This window comes from Ictidomys tridecemlineatus, chromosome 1, assembly GCF_052094955.1.
Source record: "Ictidomys tridecemlineatus isolate mIctTri1 chromosome 1, mIctTri1.hap1, whole genome shotgun sequence".
Classification (NCBI taxonomy): Eukaryota; Metazoa; Chordata; class Mammalia; order Rodentia; family Sciuridae; genus Ictidomys; species Ictidomys tridecemlineatus.
Genome location: NC_135477.1, coordinates 195,189,548 through 195,206,630, shown reverse-complemented (window position 1 = coordinate 195,206,630; position 17,083 = coordinate 195,189,548).

Below are 17,083 nucleotides of genomic sequence, written 5' to 3'. Positions count from 1 at the left end.
CTAACTAGAAATAAAACTCCCACACAATATCTGAGCCTTTAGCCACCTGGCCTCTAGTTGTCAACTTGAGCCTAGGGCCAGCCCTTTGCATGCTCTTGTGCCAACTCTCCTCAGTCACATGGGTTCTGATGCCACCTGAGGCTTGATTCTTGGTCTCTCTTTGCAGTTCCATATCAATTCCCTAAGTTCTTGTAATGACTATTATTTAAATATTTGTTTTAAGCTGCTGATTTCCAAATTTGTTTCTTCAATACAATGATCATTCTCAAGTCTAGATTTTATATCCATCTATTGTAGCATGTACCACATTTAGAAAATAGTTATCTCAAAATTAAGCTAAAGCAAACAAATAATTATCTCCTTAAAACTGTCTTCTCCTTAGACCTTTCCTAAAATAATACCTTAGAAAATAGTCATCTCAAAAAAGCTCAAGTAAATAAATAATAACCCCCTTGAAGTTGCCTTCTTTTTTGACCTTTTCTTTTTTTTTTTTTCCTCATCCAGGTAAAATATTATTTGTGTTCTTAATACCAAATATAAATTTATTTAATTTCAGTATCAACAAAATGTAAGCTCTATTGAGAGATTCATTTGTTGTTTTTAATACTGTTGTTCCCACAATTATAAAAAATGATGGTGTTTGTGAGAGATCAACAACAAGTACTGAAAAAGTCAGCACATAAATGAATGCTTGAAAAAGAGGCTATGAAGATGGAGGAAAAAAGAAAAAATGAGAATTTACAAAAAGTACCTAACCAATCAAAATGTCAAGAAGATCCATATGGGGGTTGGGGGTTTGGGAAAATTGAATGAAGTATACATTATGAGAACATAAACGTGGGTGGACATGAGAGAGCACTTTTTGGAGACTGTACAAAGGAAGGGGCTTCCTTAGGATTGGGACTTGAGGAAACACAGATGAAAACAGCTCAACATGGCTCCCTGCACAGCATGCACTGACTGACATGGGAGGCCCTGGTGCAGGGCTTCGCCTACTGTCCACAGCCCAGCGCCTTGCTACAGCTTGAAGATCACCTCAGGTTTTGCAATGCAGTGCCCTGTTAACAGAAAACAATGAAAGATTTGTGCCAGGATGCTTGTTAAGTGCACTTAGGAATGACACAGCCTGAAGGAGCTGTTCAACGATGAGTGTCTCACTCACATTCTTATGGTCTGGAACAGTGTACTGGGGCAGAATTAAACAGCTGGAGAGAGAATTCAAGGGATGATTTTTAAGAAAATTGAGGACACAGAAGAATACAGATGGACAATAAAAGAAGTTAGAAACACACATTATGATATGTAGAAGAAATTGGACAAAGACATAGATGAAATAAAAAAGAACCAATCAGAAATCAGAGGAAATAAAGAAAGAATTCGATTAATTAAATACAAAATTACAGTTCAAAGTTTCAATAACAGAACTAAAGAATCAGAAGAAAGAATTTCTAGGGATGAAGACAGGTTTTTGATATAATCTGTCCCGACCAGCAGGACACATCAACGATGGCAGCAAACTTAGGTGGGGAGGAATGAAGGGACAAGAGACACGTTATGATCAAGCTGCAAACTTTTATTGTTCACACAGGGATATTTATATGCTGGGGATGGGAAAGCTCTCTTATAGGAAGTTGCTGGATGTGGGTGTTAAAACTGCCAGCTGCAGGATGTCTGATGATCCTGATAACCGCAGGATGTTTCAGGAAGATAGGTAGCTGCAGAATGTCTCCGAGGCAGGATGTCTCCCAGGGGGCTGTTTCATGTAAATGTCAGGCTATTCTTTGAAAGAGAATTTTCTTTTAGCCCCTCACATTTTATCCTTTCTTATATAAAATATTTAACCATACCTTATTGCCCATGTTTCTTAGGGGGTGATAGAGACTCTGTTCCTCTAGGAGGCCTTAGAATATCTCCTGATCCAAGCGAGCATCTTTACTAGGAGATTTTGTGGCCTTGGCATGTTTTTGAAGGAGACGGTTTTCAGGAAGAAGCATGCCAACCGCCATGCACCAGAGTGTATCACTCAGAGTTCTTGGGTTTGGGGATATGTGGATCCATCCTCCTGCAGTCCTTTCTGCACCCTCCGTTATTATGGCCTAATGTCCTTACTCCATGGGTGCACCCTCCCCCAACCGGAGGGGTCCATGGAGAAGGGATAACTTAACCCTTATGGCAAGGGCAGAAGATGGTTAGTCAAAGCTTTTACTTATACTTTTATATAAGAAAGAGAAATCTGTGGGAATGTAAACTTAAGAAATAAGCCTGAGAGAAGGGTGGAACATCATTTTAAATGTTGGCAGCACGGTCTTCCATATTCAGATGATGATAGTGGACCTGTATGGGCTTAGAGGTCAAAATATTAATCTGTTCTTTAATAAATAGTACCACCCTGTTTATAATGCAGGGTCCTATGGACACCATTAAAGGTAAACCCAACAAAGGGCCTAATAGGGGAAGAAGGTAGGGTAGAAATCCATTAAGCCCAGTCCAGATGGGATTTTCAAATAGTTCCCTTCATCTCTTTTCTAGATCTTTTTAAAGCTGCTTAATTTTAGTGCGTACTATGCCTGATTTATTGGCATAAAAGCAGCATTGTTCCCCTAGGGCCAAGCAAATACCTCCCTGGTTAGGTGTCAGCAAATCTAAGCCTCATCTATTTTGAAGGACCACTTCTTCTAGGGAGTCTATTTGGTCCTGTAAATTTTTAATGGTTCCTGATAGAGTTTGTACATCATCTGTAAGTTGTTGAGACAGGCGACAGTAAGAGTGTATAGCCCTGCCTAAGCCAGCTGTATCTGTGTCCACAGCAGCTGTTTTTCCAAGGCTGGCAAGGAGTGGTAAAGCCTGTATTGCCTGCCTGTATCTTTTGACTAAGGTGTCTAGGCTAGGAATAAATAGAGGTTCTTCTCCTGGAACAATAGTTATATCAGGGAGTAATAAGGCAAGAAAACAGCCACCAGTCCAATTCACTGGAAGCCTGGGGAAGGCCAAGTTTCCTCCACACATAAAAACTGTGCCACTGGGGGGACAAGTAGATGGGGTGGGTGAGGAATAATTTTGTACTTTTGAGAAATTTCCAAAGGAAGTATCTCCAACATCAATATCATAGGTATTATTCTGCATCACGCCTAAAAGACATGATGTAAAAGTGCTTATAGGCTGTACTTTAAAAGGAAATCCGGTTTGGCATGTATTATCATTGTCTATGATAGAATTAATAGGAACTGCCATAGGCATGATTGCCCCTGTTGTCATGCAGAGCCAGTAATCACCAGCAAGGGTGGGGTTGGAATTATTAAGCAAGGAGAAGGTAGTTTCCAAAATATCTAATGTATTGGTATCTAAATCTGGGAGCTGGGATTTAGGCAGCATTAAGGAATGATTTATGAGCTCAGGGATTTGGGGTTTCAAAAGTTTGATTATCTGAAGATGCTTGACAGAATCAGTGGGTCCTCCACCATCAAAGACCTTTGTAGGGGCCTTAATGGGCCAGCAGGCGGGTTTACCAACAGTGCCTTGGCATCCAGCTGACTGTAGCTTGGTGTATTTGCCTTCTCCTCCCCAAAGAGAATGGGATATAATGAATAGTGGTCCCCCCTGTTGCATGAGTTTTAGTTAGGGTGGCTTCAAAAAATTGTTCTCCCTGTTTGTTAACACTAGTTGAGGCTGACAAATAACAAGAGACATGCATCACCTGGGTATGTGTGCAAGTTGCAGAACAATTTTGGAGAGCTTTACTTGTACTGGGGGGAATAATCTTTGGCTTGATAATACATACCTATTTAGGCTGATGAACTCCTCCGAGTTTATGGTCAACCTCGGCACGGAGGTAAGCCACCTTAGTCACGCATTCAGCAGTCTGGGTCCAACTAGTGGGAGCCTGAGTCCAAGGTCTTCCCTTGCATTCGCAGGGGGGGGCCAAAAAGGTACTCCACGATGTTGGAAGGTGGAGGGCCAAGGCCTCCATGTACAAACCTGTTCAACAGAAGTGCCTTAAGCAGGATCCTCACACAGATTGTTGGCTGCACCTAAAAAAGAGGAAAATTTGTCCTCAGGGGGAGGGTCTCTGTCCCTGGGTTGAGGTAAGTCATTAACCAGTTTAACCAGGCATTCTGGTAACCATCTTGGGGCTGCTTGCTGTTGGTCCAAAACACAAGCTGAGCCTCATCCCCAGATGAGGACAGGATCTGGGCCTTTCCATTTATTTGTAAGGGGATCGCGCCACATAACAGGTGGGCGAACAGAATTGGATGAGGGATGCCAGTGTCTGTCTGCGGCCAAATGGCCTTCACTGTCTAGAGTAAGAAAATTAAGGGCAAATAATGCATGGTTAAGGTGATCCCTGGGAATGGTAAATACAAGGGTGAACGCCTTAGGGCAGGTTAGCCAAGTCTTTAAGATAAGATGGGCACATTCCACAATGCCTTCGCCCTGAGGGTTGTATGGAATTCCAGTAGCATGACACATTTGTAAAGTAGCACAAAACTGTTTAAACTTGGCACTGGTATATTCAGGACTATTATCTGTTTTAATATGTATTGGTTTACCCATTACTGAAAAGGCTGAAACAAGATGAAAAAGGACATCTTTGGTAGGCTCTCGGGAATGTGGTGAGGCAAAAATAAAGCCACTGAAGGTATCTATAAAAACGTGTATATATTTGTTTTTTTTCAAATTCAGGAAAATGAGTAACATCCATTTGCCAAACCTGATTGGGCAGTAATCCTCGGAGGTTAACTCCCAAGTATTGAATGGAAAGGGAGACAACGCAAGCAGGACATGCTTTTACTATTTCTCGTGCCTGTTGCCTGGTAATTTTATAAAGTAAGTGAGTGCTCTGGGAATTTAAATGGTGAAGATTGTTTAACTCCGTGGCTTTTTGAACGGAGCCAAAAAAAATTGAAAAGATGGAACGAGTTATCACATCAGGTTGGGCATTACTTTGTGTTAGAGGGCTGGGAAGATGAGAGTGTGCCCTAATGTGTCCTAAAAAAAATGGGTGTTTTCAAAATTATAAGAGGTTATGAGGGGCAAGGGGGAGGGAAAAAAAGGGAGAGAATTGAACAACAGCAGAGGAGGTAGAGAGGGAAGATGGGAGGGGAGGGGAGGGGAGGAGGGATAGTAGGGGATAGGAAAGGTAGCAGAATACAACAGTCACTAATATGACATTATGTAAAATTGTGAGTATGTAACAGATGTGATTCTGCAATCTGTATTTGGGGTAAAAATGGGAGTTCAAAACCCAATTGAGTCAAATGTATGAAAGTTGATATATCATGAGCTCTGTAATGTTTTAAACAATCAGTAAAAAAAAAAAAAATTAGAGACCATGGGAAGCCAAAACAACAAAAAATAAATGGGTGTTTTCTGGCCTGAATTAGCTGCTGAAGCTGGTTAAACAGAAAGGCCGCATTGGAAGAAGCCTTAATGGCTGGTGAAATCTCCAGCAGGGGCACAGAATGAGCAATGTAGGCACTGTCTATATAAATATTAACAGGCTTATCAAAAAATATTATAAAAACTTGTGTTATTGCAAACAATTCCACAGCTGTGCTGACTGATAGACAGTATCAAAGGTGGTAGGCTGGTTATTGACAACAAAGACCACACAGCCATTACTGGAACCGTCTGTAAAGACAGTAAGGGCTTGAGGAATGGGAGCCTTTTGAGTAATTTTGGGAAAAATAAATGGATGTAATTGGGCAAAATGTAAAAGGGGGTCATTGGGGAGGTGGTTATCAATTGTTCCCAAAAAGCCTGATAGGGCAATACCCCATTCATCCCCTGTCTGTAGTAAAAATTGGGTTTGGTCCTTAGTATATGGAATTAAAATATTATCAGGGTCTTTGCCAAAATGTTGTCAAGAAAGCAAGCGACCTTTGATAATAATAGAAGCTACCTGAGCAGGATAAACAGTAGTAACTTTGGAGGATGTGGTTGGTAAATGGACCCAAAGCAAGGGCAGCCTTTATTTTTAAAATGTAGACCCTGCTGCCAAAATATTCCTGTGGGTGTATGAGGAGTGTGTAAAATAACCAGAACCAGAGGAAGGTTATAAGAAATTTGTGTAACAAACTGTTGGGCAATGGCTTCTGTGACTTGGTTTAATGCCTGTCGTTCCTCGGGAGTAAGCTTTCGAGGGGAGGAGGCGTGGAAATCACCTCTCAAAATATCATTAAGGGGCAAAAGTACACAAGTGGGTAATTTTAAATATGGTCTTAGCCATTGAATATCCCCCAGTAATTTTTGAAAATCATTAAGGGTGTGAAGATGGTCCACACGTAGTTGTATTTTAGGAATTTGGATCTAATTATCTTGAAGTTTAAGGCCCAAATAGATATAAGGGTCCTGTGTTTGAACCTTATCAGGAGCTATCTGTAGTCCCAAGGTAGTGAGGGTTTTGTAAAAGTCCAAGTAACAATTATTAAGGTCATGGGTATTAGGTGCAGCAATTAACAAATCATCTATATAATTCAAAATATAAATTTGTGGCCATCACTCTCTCACAGGGTCTACTGCCTGAGCGACGTATTTTTGGCAAAGACTAGGGCTGTTGGTCATACCTTGGGGAAGAACCTTCCATTGAAATCTCTGCATAGGGCCCTGTGAGGGAGACTAAAGGCAAAATAGGGTCTATCCCCAGGATGTAAAGGAATAGTAAAAAAGCAATCTTTTAAGTTAACATTTACAATAGTTTTTGGGAATAGCCACTGGTGTGGAAATGCCTGGCTGTAGTGCTCCCATTGGGCACATAACTTTATTAACGGTGCGCAAATCTTGTAAAAGGTGCCATTTGCCTGATTTTTTCTTGATAACAAAAATAGGAGTATTCCATGGTGAGGTTGAGGGCTCTACATGGCCGGCTGCCAGCTGTTCCTGCACTAACATGGAGGCAGCCTTCAATTTTTATTGGGTAAGTGGCCACTGATCCACCCACACAGGAGTCTGAGTCTCTCAAATAATCTTATCTGCATGGGGTACAGGAGGGTCAGGGATGGACACTAAAAATCCGAATACCCAAGTCCATATGTATTTGTTTTTTGTATGGGTTGTATAGGCTCAACCAGTCCTTGTCTCAGTCTCCCAAGGCCTGTACCAGGGACAAAATTCATACAAAGCATTTGATGAGTCACTATGGAATGGGGACTGGCAATAATAACTTCCATTTGACTCAAAATATCTCGGCCCCATAAGTTAACAGGGAGGTCAGGAACAACGAAAGGAGTGACAGTTCCCTTATTACCCTCTTTATCAGTCCAGCTAAGAGCCTTAGAGCTGACCAGAGGATTTTTTGACTGTCCTATCCCTTTAAGGTCAGTCAAGAATGGGGTGATGGGCCAACCTGATGGCCAGTATTTTTGAGAAATAACTGTGCTATCAGCTCCAGTATCTAGGATTCCTTGGAATTCCTTTCCTTCAATAAATAGGGTAAGGGTGGGTCTATTGTGAGAAATGGGCTGAACCCAATACACATCAGAGGAGCCCAAGGAAGCAGTCCCCCGCGGTAGGGTTTAGACGGTGGAAGTGCCTCCTGAATCTAAGAGAAGGAGTATTAATTGTGCAAGTCTTGTTCCTGATGGGATGGCTGCAACTCCATTAATAGCTGTGGCCAGTATTTTTATTTCTCCAGTGAAATCATTATCAATAATGCCAAGGAAGACCTGAACACCTTGTAAGGTAGTAGAGGCTCTTCCAAGAATAAGGGCACACATATGAGATGGAGGGGGACCCATAATTCCAGTGGGTATTATTTGGGGCCCTTGCATGGAGTCTGATATTGTATCATTGGTGGCCCAGAGGTTCAATCCTGCACTGCCTGGGGTGGCTCGTTGGAGGGAGGCAATCATGGAGAAGGATTTTGAGGTAGGTTGGGAGTCTGGGAGGGAACAAACCTTATTGCCCCTGGGTTTGTCCTGGGGGAGGTCGGGGCCACGGGCTGGCCCCGAAAGGAGTTTCCTGAGAAGCGGGAAGAAATAGACTGTCCAAAGGCATTTGTCTTAGATCTACACTCATTGGCCCAGTGATGACCTTTACCATATCTAGGGAAAAGGGTGGCTGGGGGCAGTTTAGCCCCGGTTGGGGAGACACTATCCCTAGGCTTTGTTTGCCTGTCGGACACTCACGTGCAAAATGGCCAGGTTGTTTACAAGTAAAGCAAATACATGAGCCAGGATTGCAAAAGGCCTTGGTAAAGGTGACACCTATGGCAAGACTCATGGCATGGGCTGCACCCACCCCAGCACAGAGTCTAATAAAGTCAGAAAGTTCCCCGTTATCCTTATGTGGTCGAAGAACATCCTGATATGCTGGTTTGGCGTTTTCAAAGGCAAGACATTTTACAAAGGTGCTTTTGCTTTTGCTTGGTCCAAGTAAGCATTCTGCAGCGAGGTTGAGGCGGGCAACAAAGTCACTATAAGGCTCCTCAGGCCCTTGTCGAATTTTTGCCAGGGAAGTGGTAGCCAAGCCCATTTGAGGGAGGCGTCTCCAAGCATGTAAGCCAGCCATCTGAATCTGTGCCAAAAGTCCAGCGGGAAATGCGCCTCTTTAGGGTTAGTGTCAAAAGGCGCATTGCCCACTAGTTTAACATAAATCCAGGATTTAGAGGAAGCCTTAGTTAAATTTTTTTGAGCAGTTTCCGGACAGTGCTCTTTGACATCTGCATTCCATAACAGGAAGTCTCCGGCACTGAGGGTATCTCGGGCTAAAAATTTCCAATCATTAGGAGTAAGCCATTGTGCACTGTGGCTTTCTAATTAAGCCAATGTGTAAGGTGCAGTGGGGCCATAGTGAGCACAAGCCTTTTTAAGTTTTTCAAGAAAACTAAAGGGCATGCCGAGGAGCGACAAGAGGGATGAGAGGTCATTTGCATAGCCTCTTCCCCAATCCTGACAAGTTTTAAGGTACCATTGTCAAAGGGTGAACTTTTAAGAATTTCATTAATTAAGTTCCAGTAAGAAAAGGTGGGAACAGGCACATTTTCTGGGCCAAAGAATTCATAATAATCTTTTAAACAGTCTCCTACTCTAAGCCATCTTTTACCATCAATGGTCCCTTCGAGGGGAAACCACGGACACAATTCTCCTATTTATGAAAAGAATAATTTTAAGTCCTTTTTCTTAACACGCACCCCCCATGTCTTGAGGGCCTCCTTGAGGCCTGACAAAAACAAATCATGTGAGGAGACTGCTTGTCCCACGGTGGGTCACTCACCGTGCATCATCCCCACTCTCCTCCTGGATCTGTCTCTTGGTTGTGTCTGCCAAGGCGATCGCGAGTTCTGCTTGACCAAGTCTCCCCAGAGGATGGCGTTCCCCCTCAGTCAAAGGCTCGAGTCCCACACTGGGTGCCAAATGTCCCAACTGGCAGGACACATCAATGACAATGGCGAACCTAGGTGGGGAGGAATGAAGGGACAAGAGACATGAGGGATGAAAGCAAGACAGGAGTTCTGATCAAACTGCAAATTTTTATTGTTCACACAGGGGTATTTATATGCTGGGGATGGGGAAGCTCTCTTATTGGCAGTTGCTGGATGTCTTCACAAGGTGAGATAAGCACAGGATGTTTCAGGAAGACAGATGGATTTCTCAGGGAGATAGATGGCTGCAGGATGTCTCCCAGGCAGGATGTCTCCCAGGGGGCTGTTTCTTGTAAGTGTCAGGCTATTCTTTGAAGGAGAACTTCCTTCTAGCCCCTGACAAATCATGGCTTCTATAGGAGGTAAGTTTTGCCTTTGGGTCAGGAATATTTGGTCTTGATATGAACTAAAAAATCGTGGGCATACCACGAAGAATTTTTGTAAGATTCTGTTTCAAAATTAAAAAAAAAAAGAAAAGAAAAAATTGAGGATATATCTCAGGAATAATAATTCTCTCAGTTTAACCATCACTACTACACTCATACACACACACACACACACACACACACACACACACATACAGTTTAACCACCAATACTACACTCATATAAACACACACACACACACACACACACACACACACACACACACAGTACTTGTGAGATTTTGAAAATATTTTTTGGCATTGAATAGCTGTATAAACCTCATCTATTACAAAAGGCAGAATTAGTGATATAATATCAGTAATCCTTTAGCCTTCTCTGTGTACAGAAATTTAGAAATGCAATTTTACTTCTACTCTAGCCAAAAGCCTTTAATGTTTGATGGTATTCTCAGAGTACCCCATACTAAAGAAGAAAATTGAAATCACAACCCTGCATTAGGCTAAAGAAAAACTGCAAAATAATTTTTATTAAAAAAAATATTTAGACTCTAGTTTCTGGGTTACTGATGATCTGATGACCTAGAATCTTCTCTCCAGTGTTACCCATCTCATTTGATTACAGTATGATATCTAAAGTGGAAATGTATCTGTGCCCAGAATCCTGTGAGAAACAGTGTCCACTTTGTACACTTCTGATTTGTAGATGGCTACTCTCTCAAAGTGCAGAGTCTCTCCTGTTCTTTGGCCCTGACAGAAAGATTTTTGGTATGTTTATTACATAACCTATGACACAGAACTGAGTTGTTCATTTTTTGTCACCTTGCTGAGGTCAGGGTGTTCATAGAATCTCAAACATGGAATATAGCTGTGGTGAACATAGATATCCCTGAGAAGTCAAGAGTGAATTTTAGGATGAAGCTTGAAAAATATATTTATTTATTAGTCAATTTATATTTTCAAAAATAATAATATTTTGGCTATAGTGGTTTACGTTATTAAAATTGATCTAAGCTTTTCTTCTTAATTTTTATTATGGATACTAGAAATTTTAAAATTATACTAGTGAATTATATTGTTTTTCCCTCTGGGAAATATTACTGTCTTAGGATATTGCTTAGAAATTTAAAATACAATTTGCTTTCTCATAAGACCAGACAGCAGAAAAGTTAAAAAGTTGTGATGAAATTTTTATTCATCAAAGTATATATTTTAGGTGTGTGGGAGATCTTGTCTCTTGGTTTTATTTTCCCCATTAGGTTTCTCCCCACTGAAATTAAGTTTTCATCACATGAGAAGAACATCTCATAATCTTTTACCCTTTCCCCTCTCACTAAGGTCATTATATGGCTGTAGAGTTTAAGAGTGGGGAGGATAATGCAAATGATGAGAAGTGATAAGATGTCATTCCAAGTCCTCATAAGCCTATCCAGCTCAAGTGCATTTTTTATTGTGCTGGCTGAACATCTGTTCATTTTCTCTATTATTTATATTAAATTTTGCCGCTTTTTTACCCCCTTTTCAATCCTTGTTAGTTACCACCAGATATTTCCATGACATCATTTATTCTAGGGCCAGAAACATCTGGCCTCGTGGTCTGCACCTTGGTCTTCTCACCCTTCCCTCTTATTAGGTGAGGACAACCTGCCAGAGGCCTCACTCTGTTTATCAAGGTGAGGGAGAAGTGATTTGTTTATGTCTGAGGGCAATACTGCAGGGCTTCTTTAGGCATACCTTGTGATACTGCATGTTTCAAACTGAAGTTGTTAAAATGGAGTTGTTTAGGCCAGGCCTAAGGCCATCCTCACAATAGTGTAGTTAATTTGTCCAAAATTAAGGGGTTTTATTGTTGTTTGGTTTTGTTTGTTTCTTTAATTTATTTGTCCTCAATTGAGTTTTTTTCCTTTTTCTTTTCTTTTCTTTCTTTCTTTTTTTTTTTTTTTCTGTACCAGGTATTTAACTCAGGGGCACTGAGACACATCAATAGTCATTTTTTTTGTATTTATTTAGAGAGAGAGTCTCACTTAGTTGCTTAGTGCCTTGCTTTTTATTGAGGGTGGCTTTGAATTTAGGATACCCATGTATAATTCTCCTGAGCCACAGGGGTTATGGCCTGTGCCACCATGTTTGCTTTTGAACTTTTTTTTTTTGAGTTTTTAAATATGTAAGACAAGTTTATTAAAATGACATTTAGAAGCATTCCTAATATTCAGGCAAACTCCTTTGTCTTGGTGTGGCAGGAAATAAAAGTGAAACTGGACTTTAATTTAAATTACAAGAAACTTCAATTGCAAGGGCTTAATTAGAACACAGTTACTTAGAAGGTCACAGGTCATGGCACTGTTGTACTTTTTTAAAATAATTTTTTATTAGTTGTAGTTAACACAATATCATCATCTTTATTATTATTATTATTATTATTGTTATTATTATTAGTAGTAGTAGTAGTATTTTAATGTGGATCCAGTATGGAACATACTGCCTCATGCATACAGCCAAGCACTCTACCACTAAGCCACAACCCCAGACCATTACCTGGTATTTTTTTTAAATATTTACTTATGTTTCATTAATTTATATGTGGTGCTGAGAATTAAGCTCATGGCCTCATATATGTTAGGTGAGCATTGTACCATTCAGCAACTCCTTCAGTTCTTTCCTGGTACTTTTTAAATACCTGTTTTACATAAATTTTAATTAGTAGCCTTATCCCTTTTCCAATATTGGTTTGGATTAAATCAATAACCTAGAAATCAGTGAAGCAGAGAGTCTAGTTTTATCTCAAACTCTGATTTTACTTCCTCTTTCTTCAGACTCAGACACCTTATCACAGTGTCTGAGTTAAGATTCCCCCTTGATGAATTTACTGTATGTTTTCCACATTCCAAACTCCAATATTTACCTATTTCTTAGTTTTAGAAAAGTCTTACACAATTTTCCCATAGGTACCAAAGTCTCTTGGAGTACTCAGAAAAATCAGTATCTGAGTCTTGCCTTTTAGGGAGCATTTCAATTATAAGTATGTAGCCTTTAAGGCAAGTAGATGAATGATCTGAAGCTGGAATAAACCTTTTCATCAATACCTTGCATTTAAAAGGCACTTCATTTTATTACTTTTATTAGATACTGCGAATAAACCTACAATGAAAATGGAAGTGAAGTAATTTCTTTAACAAAAGTGTTCCAATTTCTTTAGATATATATCTGGAATTGTAATTACTGGGTTATAGGGCATTGTTTTAACCAAAAATTGTTATTATTATTTTTTTTGGCACTTTACCACTGTGTTACACCCCTATTTTGTTTTAATAATACAGGGTATCACTGAGGCACTAAAGCCATTGCCAAGTTTCTGAGGCTGCTCTTGCATTTAAGTTTCTCCTGTTACATCCTCACGAGCCACCAGGAGTACAGACATTCACAATAATACCCTGCTTCAAAAATTATTATTAGTGGATTTTATGGGATTTATATTTTGATCTTTTAAGAACCATGATAGATTTTTCAAAAGTATCTTATTAAATTTATATTGTAACCAAAATTTTTATCTATTCATATACACATATACTCTGGAGTCGCTACTATCGTTCTGATATTTGTTTGGTTTGGTGTGGTTTGGTGCTAGTAATTGAACTCCAGAGTTGCTTACCATTGAGTTATGTCCCCAGGCCTTTTTTTAGACAGGTGATATATCACTAATATCTCACTAAGTTGCTTATAGCCTTGCTATATTGTTAAGGGTATCTTTCATTCTGTACCATTGGTCCACCCGCCTGTTTTGGTACCAGTACCATGCTGTTTTTGTTACTACTGCTTTGTAATATAGTTTGAAATCTGGCATCACTATACCACCTGATTCACACTTCCTGCTTAGAATTGCTTTTGCTATTCTGGGTCTTTTATTTTTCCATATGAATTTCATGATTGCTTTATTTATTTCTATAAGAAATGCCATTGGGATTTTCATTCACATTACATTAAACCTATAGAGAATTTTTGTTAATATCGCCATTTTGATGACATTAGTTCTGCCTATCCATGAACAGTGTATATTTTTCCATCTTCTAAGATCTTCTTCTACTTCTCTTTTTAGGGTTTTGTTGTTTTCATTATATAAATCTTTCACCTCTTTTGTTAGGTTGATTCCCAAGTATTTTATTTTTTTGAGGATATTGTGAATGGAGTGTTTTTCCTCATTTCCGTTTCAGAAGTTTTGTCACCGATATACAGAAATGCCTTTGATTTATGCGTGTTGATTTTATATCCTGCCACTTTGCTGAATTCATTTATTAGTTCTAGTAGTTTCTTTGTAGACCCTTTTGGATCTTCTAGGTATAGAATCATGTCATCTGCAAATAGTGAAAATTTAAGTTCTTCTTTTCCTATTTTTATGCCTTTAATTTCTTTCGTCTGTTTAATTGCTCTGGCCAGTGTTTTGAGAACTATATTGAATAGAAGTGGTGATATAGGGCATCCCTGTCTTGTTCCAGATTTTAGGGGGAATGTCTTCAACTTTTCTCCATTCAGAATGATGCTAGCCTGAGGCTTAACATAGATAGCTTTTACAATGTTGAGGTAGGTTTCTGTTATCCCTAGTTTTTCTAATGTTTTGAACATAAAGGGATGCTGTACTTTGTCGAATGCTTTTTCTGCATCTATTGAGATGATCATATGGTTCTTATCTTTAAGTCTATTGATGTGGTGAATAACATTTATTGATTTCCATATATTGAACCATCCTTGCATCCCAGGGATGAATCCTACTTGATCATGGTGCACAATTTTTTTGATGTGCCTTTGTATCCGATTCGCCAGAATTTTATTGAGGATTTTTGCATCTAGGTTCATCAGAGATATTGGTCTGTAGTTTTCTTTCTTTGAGGTGTCTTTGTCTGGTTTCGGAATCAGGGTGATGTTGGCCTCATAGAATGAATTTGGCAGAGCTCCCTCTTTTTCTATTTCCTGAAATAACTTGAAAAGTATTGGTATTAATTTTTCTTTAAAGTATCTTATACTTGATAAAGGAGGTAAAAGCATGCAATGGAGGAAGGATAGCATCTTCAACAAATGGTGTTGGGAAAACTGGAAATCCATATGCAACAAAATGAAACTGAATCCCCTCCTCTCACCATGCACAAAAGTTAGCTCAAAGTGGATCAAGAAGCTAGATATCAAATCAGAGACTCTGCATCTGATAAAAGAAAAAGTTGGCTCCGATCTACATATTGTGGGGTCGGGCTCCAAATTCCTTCATAGGACACCCACAGCACAAGAATTAACAACAAGAATCAACAAATGAGACTTACTTAAACTGAACAGTTTTTTCTCAGCAAGAGAAACAATAAGAAAGGTAAATAGGGAGCCTACATCATGGGAACAAATTTTTACTCCTCACACTTCAGATAGAGCCCTAATATCCAGAGTATACAAAGAACTCAAAAAATTAAACAATAAGAAAACAAATAACCCAATCAACAAATGAGCCAAAAACCTGGACAGACACTTCTCAGAGGAGGACATACAATCAATCAACAAGTACATGAAAAAATGCTCACCATCTCTAGCAGTCAGAGAAATGCAAATCAAAACCACCCTAAGATAAGATTGGCAGCCATTATGAAGTCAAACAACAACAAGTGCTGGTGAGGATGTGGGGAAAAGTGTACTCTTGTACATTGCTGGTGGAACTGCAAACTGGTGCTGCCAATTTGGAAAGCAGTATGGAGATTCCTGGGAAAGCTTGGAATGGAACTGCCATTAGACCGAGCTATTGCCCTTCTTGGACTATTCCCTGAAGAACTTAATAGAGCGTACTACAGGGATACTGCCACATCGATGTTCATAGCAGCACAATTCACAATTGCTGGACTGTGGAACCAACCCAGATTCCCTTCAATAGATGAAAGGATAAAAAAATGTGGCATTTATACATAATGGAGTATTACACAGCACTACAAAATGACAAAATTATGGAATTTGCAGGAAAATGGATGGCACTAGAGCAGATTATGCTTTGTGAAGCTAGCCAATCCCTAAAAAACAAATACCAAATGTCTTCTTTGATATAAAATGAGAACAACTAAGAACAGAGCAGGGAGGAAGAACAGGAAGAAAAGATCAACATTAAACAGATACATTAGGTGGGAGGGAAAAGGAGAGAAAAGGGAAATTGCATGGTAATGGTGGGAGACCCTCATTGTTATACAAAATTACACATAAGAGGTTGTTAGGGGAATGGGAAATAAACAAGGAGAGAAATGAATTACAGTAGATGGGGTAGAGAGAGAAGATGGGAGGGGAGGGAAAGGGGGGATAGTAGAGGATAGGAAAGGTAGCAGAATACAACAGTTACTAATAGGGCATTATGTAAAAATGTGGATGTGTAACCGATGTGATTCTGCAATCTGTATTTGGGGTAAAATTGGGAGTTCATATCCAACTTGAATCTAATGTATTAAATATGATATGTCAAGAACTTTGTAATGTTTTGAACAACCAATTAAAAAGGGGTATCTTTCAAATCACAATCATCCTGACTCAGTCTCTCCACTCTCTAATATATTTGCCACCACACCTAGCTCTTTTTATTATTTATTATAATAACATTTTCAAAAGCACTTCCCAGGCTACAGAAAGTCTCTTTGACTGATGCATTTTATCCCTGTTGAAAGTTTATATGAAGTAGCCAACGTAAGATTATTCTGTAAAGATGTGTTGGAATAAACAGAGATCATTGGTTTTTAACCTCTTTCTGAACTACTATTTGGTATCATAGTTCATAAAAGTTCTGAGAAAAGAATGTAAATTAATTTGTTTAAAATCTGTAGAGATTTACATAAGCTTACTCATCTTGTGTTCCAGAGCTTGGAATTTCAGGACACAGTAAAATAAAAAAATTAAAAAAATGTTAAAGTTGAGACATTCAAAACACACACACACACACACAAAAAAAAAAAATTTTCTAGGAGCTATTGGTAATTCTAGCATTATTACTAATGTCTTAGGGTTGGGGAGGGATTCATAAAGTGCTAAAATCTCATTCAGGCTAAGAGTAGTTTACTGGATTTCTCCCTATTTCATCTACAATACAAGCTAGAGTGAACTTCATCTGTCAGCAATAGCAGTTTGAAAAATATGCTGGCCGATGTTTTTTGTTGTTGTTGTTGTTGTTGTTAAGATAAATTGACAGCTTTGATATTTGGGTATTTCTGTGTCTTGATCACAGCTGATGAAACACTTGCAAAGGCTTTTTTGGCTCCTGGATATCACCATTTTTTTTTTTTTGTATCACTTCTCCCATATTTCCTTTTTTTTTTTTTTTGTGGTGCTAGAGATGGAACCCA